Source organism: Alligator sinensis, unplaced genomic scaffold, assembly GCF_000455745.1.
Source record: "Alligator sinensis unplaced genomic scaffold, ASM45574v1 scaffold173_3, whole genome shotgun sequence".
NCBI lineage: Eukaryota > Metazoa > Chordata > Crocodylia > Alligatoridae > Alligator > Alligator sinensis.
Window position 1 is genome coordinate 802,143 of NW_005842076.1, and position 15,378 is coordinate 817,520.

Consider the following 15,378-nt stretch of genomic DNA (forward strand, 5'->3'; position numbering starts at 1 on the left):
GAAACAATTGATATCAAAATCTTTTCTAAAAGATTAGCTAAAAAGCATATGGTCAGAGATCCATGACTCATGGATTGTTAAAGCAGTTATTTACTTACATGTTTATCCACAGGCATATTACTGTGTCTTCTGGATTGTTGTTGCACAAACTGTATAAGTAGAGAAAAAAAGTGAGGTTCTTGTAATTACCCAAATAATTCATTATTTCACTATGAAATAATTTTTACACACTCATAGTATGACAAAGTAATGCTTGAGATAGCATGGATAACTAGTAAATATTTATCTCCACTAGTCTAGGGGTTACTGAATATTAAGCAGAGTCTTCCTATCTCTCTGAAAAGAAAGAGTCCCCATCTGAAATATGCAAAAGTACTACCTGTCTATCATTTCCTGATTAAATCTGAAGACAGGCTTCCCATCTGTTTGTGCAAATGAAAAGTGTAATATTCTACTAACTACTTCGTATGATCACTTTACTTAAGAGTTTCCTGCAAAATGATCTCCAGTTTGTCCAAAGCTTATTTTTAGAACAAAAAGAATCAACAAAAAGCTCTCTGCTTTTAACTAATAATCATGATCCGATCAACTTTATGCTTGAGTTGTCAACACTTGGCCATTAATACTATGTGAATTACAATTTCCATGAATCCTTGGGAACCAAACTGGCTTCTAAGGCACACAAACTGTAAAAGCTATTTACATAGGAAGATGTGTAAAAATGCTGTTGATATATGTCATATCCTACCTTCATTTTAAATATACAATTCTTTTTTAAAGTAACCCAAGTAATATCCTGTTGTGTATTTTAGCTCCATCTGTGCAGGCCAATGGATGTACTTGAATTTACATGCTTACAATGGGCCTGCCCCAAGACCTACTGAATGTATAATACTACCTTTGATATGACCTGAACTGGGCCTAACATTCTACTTAAACAGATATTACTGAATTGATCTTACACATAGGTAAGATCCTTGACACTCACTTCTGACACCAATAGAAATTTTGAAAATAAAAAAATGCCATGTTGGACTATCAGAGGTCTCAATCCTCTAGATAACTGCAGTATCTCTGTGCTGTGATGGTAGCATGGAAAGAGCATGAAAGCCACTTGAACAGAAAAATCCTAACTACTATGAGTTTTGCAAGTGGTTCAACAGCCCCACACAAGGAGGATAAAAAGGTGGCTTAAAACTACTAGTGCAGTTTTCCGCCCTTCCAAAGGAGTAACAAGCAGAAAGAAAAACACAAAATTCAGGACCACAAAGTAGAGGCTAAAGAACAGTATTTTCCTTAGCCTGATTCTCTGCTCACCGCATTTCAGTCACACTCATCCTGGTGCTGCTGCAGAGGGTGCCTACCATAGGTGGATCTCATGCGATACAGGTCATATAACATCCAGTTCCACTCCTTGTGGAATCATAATGTCCACAGATATGGGGGCTAGGTATGCCTGATAACACTTCAGTAAACTCAAGAGAGAAAAGAGAGAGAGAGAGAGAAATGTACACCAAAATATAATTCTCCCTGGCTTCATTTTCTAGCAGTGTGATTTTTATAGATGTTATAAGAAGCAGTAAACCAACAACAATAAAGCAGGACAAGCATAGACATAGAGATGATGCATGAAAATGTATGATCTAATGCAATATAAAATGACCGCAGACAAAATTAAAAGCAATGAAGCAGCTTTGCAAAAAAAAACAAAATCCAAACTTTGGAAGGCTGCGCAGAGCAACGTTTGGTGCAACTAACTAACTAAGTACTGTACTACTAACCAAGGTGCCACATACAAATCAGATACATAGAGTGAGAAGAAAAGCCAAGATGTCAGTGTCAGTGGGACTGCATAGAGTCAGTTGAGGAATGTTTCACCAGTGTGATGACTTCAATATTGTCAGTTTTTGTTTCTTTTTTATCAAATCTTTCAAGCCTCAAATATCCTGCACTTAGCCAGGTATTAAGACTCATTATTTCCTTTCTGTTTTAAGTCTTCCTGTGTCTTCATCAGCCATCTTATAAAAAGGCACAAAACAATGAATGAATGTGATCAAGAAAATATTTTAAACAGCCTTTTTTAAATATCAAAAACATATCTGATTATGTCCCTCCTATTTTTTTAGAAAATTGCTCAAAAGGCAGAATGGGTAAGTTTCTACTAGAAAAACCTGAACAGCAGGAAATATGTAAATATATCCTTCTGTTTCTTTTTCACATGACTACAAAATAAACTACAAATCTCCAATGTTGAAAAGTTCTTCCTTAAGTTAATAAAATCTGTCAGCTTCCATAATGGTTGATTTGAAGAAAGTCCACAGGTGCAGTATTCTGTTGTTCACAGCTTGGGAAGTCAAGGCTTATAATAAAAAGCCCTCTGTGTTATGGTCCTCCTTCCCCATCAATTCACATCAAGTATTATTAGAATCATCTGCCACCTCAGTGGTGCTTCCTCTGTGCTCAAACTGCAGAAGCAACAATGACATTTTACAGCTCTGCAGGTGCTGCTGTGTGTGGTCATGAACACATAAGTGTGGCCTGCTATTGTTCTCCAGTAGCACTTTGATCTCAAGCACAAAAAGCTGCATAGCTGGACGCCCTATTCATTTTTATGCTAGGTTTATACGGATAACAGAAAGGAGAGGTGACAAGAGATGGGCAATCCATAATATTTACTTCAACAACTGCTTCAAATCTTTTTAAACATCATAAGAACATGGCTCATTAAACTACAACAGCCTTGAAATTGTGTTATAAAACCACAAAACAAAAATCAATACATCTGCTGGAAAGGAGGTAATGAAATATATTGAGTTGGCTGAAAAGTGGTTTGTATGAATCATAATATTATTATGTGCACATCACTTCTGTTTCCAATACTTAAAGTTAACAAACTAGGGAGCACTTTCTTCCCCCATCACTTAAACAGGTACCACAAGGTAGTGTTTATCAAAGTTGTTTTCCAAAGCCAATCCTTCTGCTATAAATAACACTAGGGAAGAGAGGGTTTAGTAAAGGGAGATCAATTTAACACATATTTGCTATCTGAGCTTCAGCTGTTGTTGTATTACTTCACGGTCTAATCAATACTCTGCTCATAAGAGCAAAGGAAAAAGCCACAACATCACCCTGATGAGTCACTACAGGTTTATTACTGGACTAAAAGCTGTAGCATTTCTAATTTTAATAAAGATAAATTTTGGTAGCAGCATCTTGGCCCCTATTAAATACTTTAACCCTCCTTCTATCATCTCTCACAATGACTTCCATTGTTTTCTATTAACTTTTCTACTGTCTTGTATTAACACTTCCAAAAACAACTCCCCAAATAATCATGTGGGAAATTATTCAGAATTATATTTCATTGACAGTAAGATGAAGTTATCACTCTCCAGGTGAATTCAAACAAAAAAAATCTTTATATATTTTAACAGATAAGCGAATAGGGATTATGTGATAAACCCAATCATTGGGAAGCTTGGAGTGGAGGAAAGGAGGGGAACTCTAATAATGAAATAGATTTAAATCATGAAGGTCCCCAGGTGGAAATGTGGCTTTATCACCCATTCATTATACTGTATAATCTGTAATGAAGGAGGCAAAAAACATGGCAATGCAGCTGTGAAATATTTGTTTCTTTATTGGGCTTCTTCAGGTGTTATTCTTTCTTCTTGGGACTATGCTGCTGCTCTGTTCTAAAGATTCTGAAGCATCAGCCAGCTGCAAATTGCACAATACATGTGTATCCTCTGTGTCCAATTACTGTCACATGCAGAGGTGATTGGCAGCTGCTAAAATAGGGAACCATGTGACGTATTGTGGAGCAGTGCCTTCGTCAAGCACCTTTGGCCACTTCACCTGCACTCTGCCCACTAATCCATTCTAAATATCTGAACAGCTTGAACAGTCTTCCCTGCATTCACCACAAGTTTTTCCCTTCAGCTTTAGAATTTATCCTTAAAATACACTAGCCTTTGCTGAAGGAAACAGAAGTCAATTCAGAACTAGTGATCTGTTCACAGTCCACTATCTCACAATACAATATGGCTAGAAATGAGAAAGACCTCTGATGCTCTGCACTTTAATACAAACCTAGAAAGATCCTTGGGTATTGTGACATCATTTTTACAAGAACTAAAATATATGCTATTTATACATCTTTCAGAAATGAGGTGATACTAATATTCATTTTCCCAGTTGTTCCACAGTTAGGTTCAAGGTACCAAGGCACCTGGCTTTACAGGTGGAGGAAAACAAAATAAACACCAACGTTCTTTGTAACTTTTATAGAAAGGTGTGTTATCATCACCTATATGATGCGTACAACTATAAAAATAGTATAAAGATTGTACTGGTGCTCATAAGCAGAACTTACCACTTAAACTCTTCTGTTAATTATATAATATCTTCATCTGTAAGGAGCTTTAAGTTTTTTTACAAGAACACCTTACAACTACAACAAAATCAGTTCAAGAACATTAGGACTCTTGCACTTGGGCTTCTTCACCACTGTGTAATAAAGCCTGGAGAGCTCCTTTTCCACTGTGTAACAAAAGACTGGATAAAGCACCTTGCTTGGGCAGCATTGCCCCATGGAAGGGGGATAATTCTCCTGTAGGATACTTCCCTGTATGTGAATGTGCATGTGCTCACATATGCTCAGAGGGAGTGCCCCAGTAAGAAACCATTACCTTTAATGCCACCCCTAACTACATAGTTCTGGATGAAACCTAAGAAACGTGTGTTATTAGAAGAAAAATGGGAAAGAACTGTTTTGACAAACTATCCACTGAGGAACACAGTTTCAGGAGAGCCCAAAATATTTTAAAAATTCAGGACAAATTTGAGAAATAATTTCACCTGAAAAAAAAACTGCTAAAAACCCCAGTAAATTAGCTTGTTTGGATATTTTCTAAAGCTTCCCCCCCGCCGCCCCCCCGCCCGTTTAAGGTAATAACAGAAAAGGCCAGCTGTGAAGGGGTAGGTTGGTTCCTAAAGCTGTTAGAGGAAGTATCATCCTGCCTCCCACATCTGTTCAAAGTCGTAAGAGGAAAAAACAGTGAACGCTTCACCTTCGGAAATACAGCCAGCCCTGAAGTGGTTTCCTAAAACGATTTGAAAAAGAAAGTGGCTTCCACTTAAGGGTCTTTTTCTTTTTGGACAGGAATTGAAGAATACTGTATCCAAATGCAACTGATACAGGAATTAAGAATCCTTTAGATTTCCAGGAAGACCAAGACTAATTGCTTTAAACAAAAACCAGTAAAGGGCCCTGAATCCCAGGCACACCTCAAGTGAATTTTCCCTAAACATAAGGAGGTATATGTGGGAATAATAGGCTGGACTTCATACTGCCTTTGTACCTATCAATATGAAACCAGGTAAAGATTGGAGGCAACACAACACAGCCGATACAGCAGAACACAGAGCTATTTCAGGGCTTAGTACATTCCTCCCCTAACGTGCTCTTTCCTCAACTGCAGGGGCGGGCAATTATTTTGGCTGAAGGGCCACTTAATGAGTTTTGGCGAGCTGTCAAGGGCCACATGGGTAGCCCCGCCCCTTAACAGGTGCCCCGCCCTCTGGTTGCCATCTTGGGACCAGAAGTCCTGCCCCCTAACCCCTGACCTTTGGCTCCAGAAGTACTCCTTTCAGCAAGGGTGTTGCCATCTTGGAACCAGAAAAAAAACAAATTATATTCTAAAACTCAAACATCTACTACAACATACATTAATCTGATTTCAAAAAATATTTTTGTTCTGATTTACGTGTTTGCATAGTATACATAGAAATTATTGCATAAGGGCTTAAATGAAGTCTTACTTTATTATATTGTGGGGGACGTGGAGGGGTGGAGGGGGTACAGGTGGGTGGGTACAGGGTTTGTGGGTGCTGTGGTTGCATGTGTGGGGGTATGTTTTTGGGGTGTGAGGGAGGGTGAAATTGTGCGTGTGAATGTGTGTGTGGGGTTTGTGGGGAAATGGATAGATGTGGGGTGCGTGGGAGGGTCTGGGGTTTGTGGGGATGCGTGGGTGTGTATGTGGGTTGGAGAAGCATGTAGGTGTGTGTGTGGATGTGTGGGGTGTGGGTGGGTATGGGGTTTCTGGGGGCTGTGAGTGTGTGAGCATGGTTGGGGGAGTTGTGGTGTGTGTAGAGGGGGTGGCTAGGGTTTGGGTGAGGGGGTGTGGGTGTGGGGTATGCCTGTGAGGTGTGGGTATGTATGTATGGTGGTGTGAGGTGGGTTGTGGGTATGTGTATGGGGAGGTGTGCATGTGGGGGACCCCCTCCCACCTCAGCCCCTGCCACCACCAGCAGCAGGCAGTGAGGCCTTGGGGAGCTCACAGCCTGTGGCAGGTGGAGACCCCCAGTGGTTCACAGTCCTGGCGAGCCCCAGGACTGCACGTGGCTGGGCCACCTGCAGAGAGAGGGGGAAGCTGGCCTGGTTCCATAGAGCCCCTACCAGCCTGGGCTCCGTAATCCTGCCATCCCAATCTGGGCCCCCACCAGCCCTGGACCCAGGGCACCGGTGCGGGCCTCGTGCTCCTGCCCACCTGCTGCTCCCCACACATGCTGCCACTCCCGCAGCACTGGGTTTCTGGCTGCATGGCCGGGACCACAGAACACAGCAGGAGCCAGCCCAGCCACCCCGCAGTTCCTAGCTGGCTCTTGCTGCACCATGAAGTCCTGGCCATGCAGCTAGAAACCACACTGTGCAGGAGCCAGGGCCAGCATCGCATGGAGCCAGCTGGGAACTGCGGGAGCCAGGCTGAGCCGGGATGGCTTCTGCTACACTGGCAGGCAGAGGGAGAAGTCTGCCCTGCTCCATAGAGCCCCTGCCAGCCTGGGTTCTGCACTCCTGCTGCCCCAACCTGAGGCAATTACAAGTAGTTCTCCTTTCCCCCTTGTCCTTATCTCACTTTGTACTCTAGGACACAGGGAGGGCAGGGGAACAGCGCCATGGTCACTAGGTCAGAAGCCTCTGCTAGGCAGAGGTTTCTAACTCGGGGCAGGGGGGTGGGGGTGGGGATGGAGGGGCCCCGCAGGCTGGATAGAATGGTCTGGTGGGCCAGATCTGGCCTGTGGGCCAAATTGTGCCCTCCCCTGCCCAACTGCATATTTGGCAGGCCTTGTGGTAGGATATTTGGGGGGCTACAGAATGAAGCCATTCCACTTGCTCTATGCCATCCAAGGAACTCTTTATACTGTAATGGGATCGAGTCCTACTATACACAGGGCCCTTTTACATAACCAGAAGCATCTTAAAAGGGGCATGGCTCAGCCTGGAATCACAACTCTAGGAGCTTAATGATCATGAAGGAGTAATGGCTAAGATTTAGATCACACCTGAAAAATAGCAGCTCAGTTGTTCATGCTTTGGATCAGTAGTGTCTCAGGCAAAATCACCTAATGAATAACCAACACAACCATTTGTGATACACAGGCATGCCTTCGACTTTTCCATTTCCAAGCAATGATCCACTCCAACCCTGCTTCACTTTCACTAGCAAGTAGACGCTATAGCTGCAGGCTACTTACTGATATTTAATCTTTAATTATTTTTTTTATTTTATTGCTGCCTATAAATACTCGTGCCTTTCACTAGTCTTTCTGCTTCTAGGACCTCTGCCTTTAATTGTTCACATTGCACTGAGCATAAGTTTCCCCTTCCCCCCAAACAAAAGAAGAAAGAAAGAAACAAAAACCAACCACTAGCCATGAAGAGAGAGATACATCACATCACGGCAGGATTCCCTTCTCATACAGAGCCTTTTACAGTTAATAATTACACGGCAACTTTGTCTGCTTAAGGTCAAATCCCTTCCCCCACTGAAGTCTGCCACTTCGACATTCAACAGTCTTGACTGGTACATTAAGGGCCCAGAGTCCGCCACATAGAGCTTCCTACAGTTACATTATTTGACTCAGCTAGAGGTGCTTGAATAAATCATGACTCTTGAAACCAGCAGCATCTCACTCACCCACACATACACAAACTCTAGCCCTGCAGCCAACTGAAACATTTTGATGTATATTAAGAACCAATAATATCCTAAGCAGAGCTTTTGGAAGATGTTGCAGCCACAAGAGGGATCACAACCTGTTCCTAAGCTATCCATTGTCACAGGACTGGGGCCTTACACTTTTAAACATAACCAGTGAATTCAGGGTCTCCATTTTTGAATGTCTAACTGGAGACACCTTAAAAGGATCTGACTTTGTGGCAGAAAGTACTAGGTCCTTTCTAAAAATAATGTGTTTGAAATTTAGCATCTAAAAGCAGACATCAAATACAACAAGCTGTTTCAAAACTTAGGCTAAGATCTTTTTGTTGCCCCTGTTCTTGATTTAATTGTATTCTTCTTGATATCACTGTCAACATCTCATTTTTAAAATATGAAGAAAGCACTTTGAGACAGTAGCTCACAAAGCTGAAACTTCACACTTCATGTGCTTTTATTTCAAACTCTTGATGAAATCAAACCCAGTCTGCTTTGTTAGAGGGTTTTGTATCAGGAGCACGGTGGGAAAAAAAATAAAGATAATCCAGTAATCAGGCCAAATTTTCTCACTTACATAGCCCTTAAAAAAAAAAGATTGATACTGTCATGTTAGTGGTAACTGTAAGCAAGTTGGTTCGGTACATTTGAGCAAAGGCCTTACCAAACCATCTTTAATGGTTCTGGAATATTTACCAAGGTCTTCTGAGTCTGTATTCACTGTACTGTTCACAAAACCACATAATCATTAGCAAGTTATTGTTTCTCTTTCCTCCCTGTCATACCTCTGAGGCAAGCCAGGAAAGAATTGTGAATACATCTCTAAACCAATGATTTCATACTATGCCTTCTAAACTAGACTTTTTACTGACCAGGTTTTTTCCCCAATTAAATATGACTTTTACAATTGCATATGCTTATTTTATTGTTATATCAAAAAATAATAATTACTTAGAGAATAAATAGAGTGAATTTAAAAAATCCCTGAAGTCTGTAGTGGTGGAAGTTGTATTTTAGAGATGCTCCCTTACCAGGAAGACTACATGGGTTGGGATTTGGCAGATAGTCCCTCAAGTCTGTTAAAGATACTGAAGAAGCCTGCTTACTGCTCCACAAATAAAACTTGTTTTTTATCTCTCAGTCAGGTATGCCTTGGTTATTGAACCCAGTGATCACTACAAAGTCCAGATCAAAACTCATCTGTAATAAACATCACTTGACTGAGAATGAACTATAGTCATGTTCTCCTCAAGGCACTGAATTTAATAAATATTTTCTCTGTGTTGTCTAAGCTAGAGATATTTGTATTATCCACAGAAAGAATTTTGTATCCAATTGTGGTTACATCTAACAACTCAGTGAGAGATGCAGTGGTCTCTTGAGACTTTTCACAGAAATAGACAATAAAATCTGTTCTCACAAATATAGTAAAGTTTTAAGCAGGCATTAAACTATTCTGGCTTTCAGACTTTGCCTGCTACTCATAAACATGCTGAGCTCTCCAGCAGAATACCATCAGGTCTACATACAAGAGTCAGAAATCGGGGAAGTTCTTTTTTTAAGAGACATGTTTATAAGTATTTTTATTCCAATAAAGTAATGACATATTGAGCATACATATAACAAAAGAGACCCTGACCAGAAGAGTTCACAGTCTAAGTACCCAAGACAGACTGAAGTAGGAATAAGGAAGTATCATTATCTCCGTTTTTACAGATGATACCAAGAGATTAGAGCAACTTGCCCAAGGTCATACACAGACGGAAGTGGGAGTGAAACTCGGATTTCCTGAGTCACACTCTAGTGCCTTAACCACAAGATTAACCTCCTGTTGGACATGCTCACATAAGCGTTTGAGGTTGTAAGACTCAGACATACACGATGTATGTTGGTAAATTCAGTTAATTGTACATTTGGTATACATTTACAATAAAGAAATATTTTAATACATGATACTCTTTTCTTCAATTCTGCAATGAGTGTATATTCAAGCAGGGTCAATACAGGAATGGATATTTAAATAAGTCTGTGTTAATAGATGCTGTTATCTTTTCATCTCTCTTGTTTTAAGAGCCTTTAGGAAACCTGGATGTCTCTCCGCCTGCTCCCTTCCTCCCCTCCCCTCCCCCCCCCACACCCCCTCCCAATCCATTTTACCCTTTTTTTCCCTACTTGACAAATATTGATTTATTTCCTCTCTGGTTAAATGCATTGGATACCATCATGACTGTTTTGTTTGCTTTTTTGTTTGTATGCTAGCTTTATTGATGATGTCAGCATGAATGCATGCAGCTTTGGGAATAGAGGATTGGTTAATTAACTGCTTTTGCAAAGCCAACAGAGAGAGCACAAGAGCACAATCCTGTGTTTTGTATAGGTCACACAGGAATAGTGACTCTAAGCTAGTTGCTAGCATCTCAGACACACACCAGTGAGTTGAAAAATAAAACAATAGATGTTAAGAATCCAGTGCATGCTAAGCTGTTTTAAGCAAGGGTTAAATCAGTTTGCATCTACAAAAAGGTTTACAATGGTACACAATGATCAACTTCAAACTGATTTAGTTAAACTTGTATCTCTTGTCTAGTATAGACAAGGCTTGAGTTTAAATTGTGTTTGTTTTACAACCTAGCTTGGAACACTTGTTACACATGGGTGAATCCTAATCTAGTAGTGTCATATGATATATATATATATACATATATATATATATATATATATATATGTAAGTGTTCAGGAGACTGAAAACCCAAAGGGGCATGGCTTGCAAAGAGAAAGTAGGATGGGGGTCAGAACTGCTTAATCTCTAGAACCAACCCAGTACAACAGCTGAAGTAAGCTTTTCTTAGTATATTTGAACAGTCACAGAACTCCCACTGGTATATTCTTAACAAATGATTAACTTTATGTATTTTTATAATTATTCATAAAAAGGGATCCCTATGGGAGACCCATCTAACTAGATCAGAGGGCCTCTAAATTCTCATAAACAGCTCTCTCATGACTCTTCAGCAGAGCTTTGTATCCAGTCTGGTCAATTAAGAACCCTACTTTCAAAAATATATCACTTTCTTATTATTCTTAGGCTCCTCTAGGCAACAGCAAGGCAACAATTTTTGTGAACACAGTTTAGTGCCTGAGATAATTAACCCATTAGTTAGAGGATCAACTCTATGCAAGGCAGAAAACCAAAAGAATGAACTACTAGTAATTGCATCAGCAACCTTACTAAGCTCTTTGTTCAAATACAGTAACTTGGTTGCCTCAGACAGGGATGGTGAAATGAATGTTATAGAGCACTGGGATACACGAAACCTCTTGAAGTACCCATTACCACCAAGCAGGTCACAATTCATAGGTAAGCATTGAAAGTGATTTAATTTTAGGTTCCATTTGCACTAGAACCTGGTAAGTCCCATAAACACTAAAAGGGGAATTTACTAGGGCTGAAATAAAAGGAAAGAATGAAGATACGCTTAGTACAGCAGAATAGGCAGCTACAGTTCCAGACAAAACCCAGCAGTTCCCAGCTTGGCATCTGAGGGCAATTCCAGAAAAGCTTAGGACTCCTCAGGACCAGTACCAGGACTTTGCAGCTCAACTCCCATTAAAGGCACCTAATTAACATGCAGGTTTCCTGACCAGGATCTGCTTGTATTTCACTGAGGACACTTATACTTATGCCCTCCTGCTTTTTGTAGCACTGTTCACCATGCACCTGCTGCTAGGAAGCTGCTCCAACGATGAGGGACAATTAGCACACAACCATCCAGCAGCCACAGAGTCCCCTGTTGTACACAGCTATGCCCTGCAACAGAAACCTTTCATTTGGGGCCAGCTTCCAACATAGGCACAATGACCATCAAAGCTAATCGCTTTTCAAAGGAACTTTGACTTCTCAAGCCTTTGTCCAGCCACCATCTACTAAGGCTTTTCTCCCACAGGGACACTCTTCACAAGGTTTTCACCAACCTGCATCTGACAGCAACATCTGCTTGTCACAGTCTAAACCTCTCCAACTCCTGCTGCATCCAACTCAGCCTCCTGTTCGTTTCACCTCACTTCTGCAACCACCTGCCTCTGCCTTCCACAGAGTGCTCATCATCTCCTCCTCCTGGCCAAGTAAGACCCTCCAACTGTGAAGTTCATGAGAAAAAAGGAAAGTACAGCAGACAGTTTAGATCCATGTCTAGAGCCTAACTATAGGAGTTGTGTGATTACATCAAAATCAAAGCTTTAATTAAAAAAAAGGCTCTAGGTCCCATTGGTACATCCAAAAGCTTGAAAATATGACTATTACTTTAACTATGTAGTCAGATCAGCCAGGACCTGCAAAAGGGCCTGGGGCATTAGCTCTGAACATGTGGACTGACTAGTTAATATAAGTGGGGTGTCAACTTAATGACCCATTGCACAAGAGGGGACACAAACATGAACCTAGGAGAGGACTTTGGCAGAATTAGATGAGAGTGAGCATATATGCTAAGGTGGCATATACAAGGCCCACCAACTGAAAGTCTTGAGAAGACACACTGCTGCTTCTACGTGTCCGGGATGGGGATCCTTAACACTACTACTGCAAATAAGGTGTTGGGCCATTAAATGAGGTCAGAGCTACAGGAGGGCTATGGTGGTGATGGGTCTATGATCTTGCTTTCACTGGCCCTCTTCTTCCTGGGCTGCTTTCATTTATTCTCTAGGTGCCTCACATGATTGAAACCCCAACTCTACATGTTCAGTGGACTGCTGAATTACTACAAAGGGTGTGAAAGTTTGATGCACGTCAAATATCAAAAAAGCGCTAGCTATGGTGGGAGATTAGTGTAGACAAGACACAGGAGATAGTGCTGCGTCTAATAAAATCAGCTTCCACTGGCACTCCTACCACTGGGAGATTCTAAGGAAACAGGCTAATAAAGGAAAGACCAGAGAGGAGCCTCTATAAGGTCTTTTCCTGGTAAAGACAAGGCAATCTGCCCTACTACCTAATGTGTTACAATCCTTCCATAGAGAAGGCAAGCTGTAGTCTTAACACAGGTGAACTGGTTAAAATAAATCTTAAATTCCTTGCTGGGTGAATCATCATCAAAAAGAAGGTTTGCAACATGGCAGTGCCTAATGCTATTAATTAGCCAACAACTCTAATTTCACTAGTTCAGTTCTGAAATAATTTTGCCATGAGTGAAGAAAAGAGTGACACAGAATGTGGTGGACACAGGAGGATTATATTCATAGCATCATGTCACAGCACTCCACTTTTTCATGTTGAATTTGTATCACCAATGTTTCTCTAGTTGCAACACCTGATGCCAAAATCCTAGGGTAGCTTTAGGGTTTATGTTAAACCCAAATGACACCAGGAGGCTGAATATTTGAGACCCCTAATGAATGAAAATAAACTTCTGTCCCTCAGTATTGGCCAGCTCAACAGACCTGTCCTGACAGATGACAAGTACACCTGATAACATGGAAAATTTCTCATTTCTAAGATGAGTTGACACAAGAATTGCAAAAACTAATCGTTGTGTTAAGGTCTAGTCCTATTAGTGCTGATGACTGGGCATCTAACATTGGGGCAGCATGCTTCATACATCCACCTACCCTGTTATGAACTCTATTTCAACCATGGCCAGAAATTTCAATGAGTAAAGAGAGTGTATAACATGGTTTAGATAGTACATACTAGAAAATGCATAAGCAGCTATGCTATCTAGTACAATCTCTACTTTCAACATCCCAGCAGCAGGAACTGATTTTTTTTTCATTAGTATGATGTGGCGAACTGACTAAACCTATAATAGTAAACTCTTATAATGTGCTCTTCTCCCAGTTCCAACTAGGCTTCATTACAATGAGATTGATCATATGCACACATTTATACTGTTTGGAGAAAACAGACTAGTAAAAACTGTGTTGGAAAATGTTGTCAAACATTATTCTGGAACATAGTAATTGTAGTCACACTACTCTAAGACCCTTCCCTACCACCTATAGCCCCCACCTATGCAGTTGTGTCCAAGCCTTTCCATCTGCTTCAGAGTATGCCTAGTCAGCAGTATCTTCTGAGTGCATGTCATTGACCATCTGTATATAGGCCTATATAAACACAAACAGCTGGGAAGGTCTTCAGGTCCCTGTCCCTTCTCCTACTCCCACTCTTACTGGAGTTTTCCTGCTGCCATGGTGGTGTTAAGACTATTTTGCCTGCTCTCAGCCCATAACCTAACCTTCGTAGCATACTAGTTTGGAGAAGGGGACAGAGGAGGGAGGGACAAAGGAGAGATGGACAAAGGAGAGAGATTTGGATAGGATGAGTAAGTGAGCCATGTTAGGACAGTGGAAAAATACTGAGGAAAATTATACTGCATAATTGCAACCCATTTAAAGGATGATGCTTACTGATAACCACCTACTTACCGATATTTAGGTATCAAAATATAACACTAAAATATGTACATAGATACTCAACCTGTAAGTAGCTGCATAAAGCCATAGGCAAGTGCAGCAAGGTCAGGATCTGTAATGCTTTACATCATTTCCTGGTACTGTTATTTACATTCCTTCCCCTGCAGGTTCCCAAATAGCTGTTCCTTCTTGCCATTCTGCCCAGAGACAAACATTTAGAGTGGCCTCTACTGCGTGCAATATCTTTTATTTGGTTTAGGCTCAGCTACTAACTAACATACAAATTGCTGCTGGACTGTACACATACCTGATCAGCAATTTGTAAATGGTCTTTAAAATGCTGCCAAGGCAGGATTCCCAGCTTGGGAAAATACTTGGGAATAAAATAGCCAAAATGGAGAAATATGGATGGAGCACCAGCAAGGGAGAGGTGGCAATCTCCCAAGAGCTGTGCCTCGGGTTCAAGTGATAATGGACTGTTACAGCACTGAGAGGGTCCTGGCTACTCCACACTGCTTTGATTCCCCAGGAAGAGGAAATCGGGAGCAGGTGAGACCTTAAAGCCAAGGGCGGGGGCTGCCCCGGGGTCACTGCTGAATGGTTTCCTACTGCGGGCTCTAGCGCTGCGGGTCGGGCTTTGCCTGGGAAGGGCTGAGCAGGGGCCGGAGCCCAGGCGCGGTGGTCCAGGCCTGAGCTCCGGCCCCTCCTGACCCCGGGCGGGTGAAGGACGAGCGCTCCCTGCCCCGCGCCGCTCGCGGCTCCCCGGGAGCGCGGGGCAGCTATCGCCGCCGGGCGACTCGGGCCCCGGCGCCCTGCGAGCCGCACAGCGGGGTCTCGCTTTCTGACGTGCAACCAAGGGTCTTTGCTAGCGGCTGCGACCCCGGCGCGGGCGGCCGGCAACCAAACCCCCTCGCGTCCCTCCGGCCGCGGAGGCGAGGCCCGGGCAGGGGCAGGGGCAGAGCGCTCCCGGCTGGCC

At 42.0% G+C, this 15,378-nt stretch overlaps 1 long non-coding RNA gene across 2 annotated transcripts in view; it reads right to left on the minus strand.

The window, feature by feature from the left end:
• LOC112550310 overlaps nt 1-15,378 on the minus strand; it is a 138,228-nt gene that overhangs the window by 120,915 nt on the left and 1,935 nt on the right. For both annotated transcript variants that reach the window (XR_003094086.1, XR_003094085.1), the window contains exons 3-5: nt 11,970-12,133; nt 1,318-1,475; nt 99-149 (exon numbers count right to left, since the gene is read on the minus strand). This is a non-coding gene — a long non-coding RNA (uncharacterized LOC112550310). The remainder of the gene's footprint in view (nt 1-98; nt 150-1,317; nt 1,476-11,969; nt 12,134-15,378) is intronic.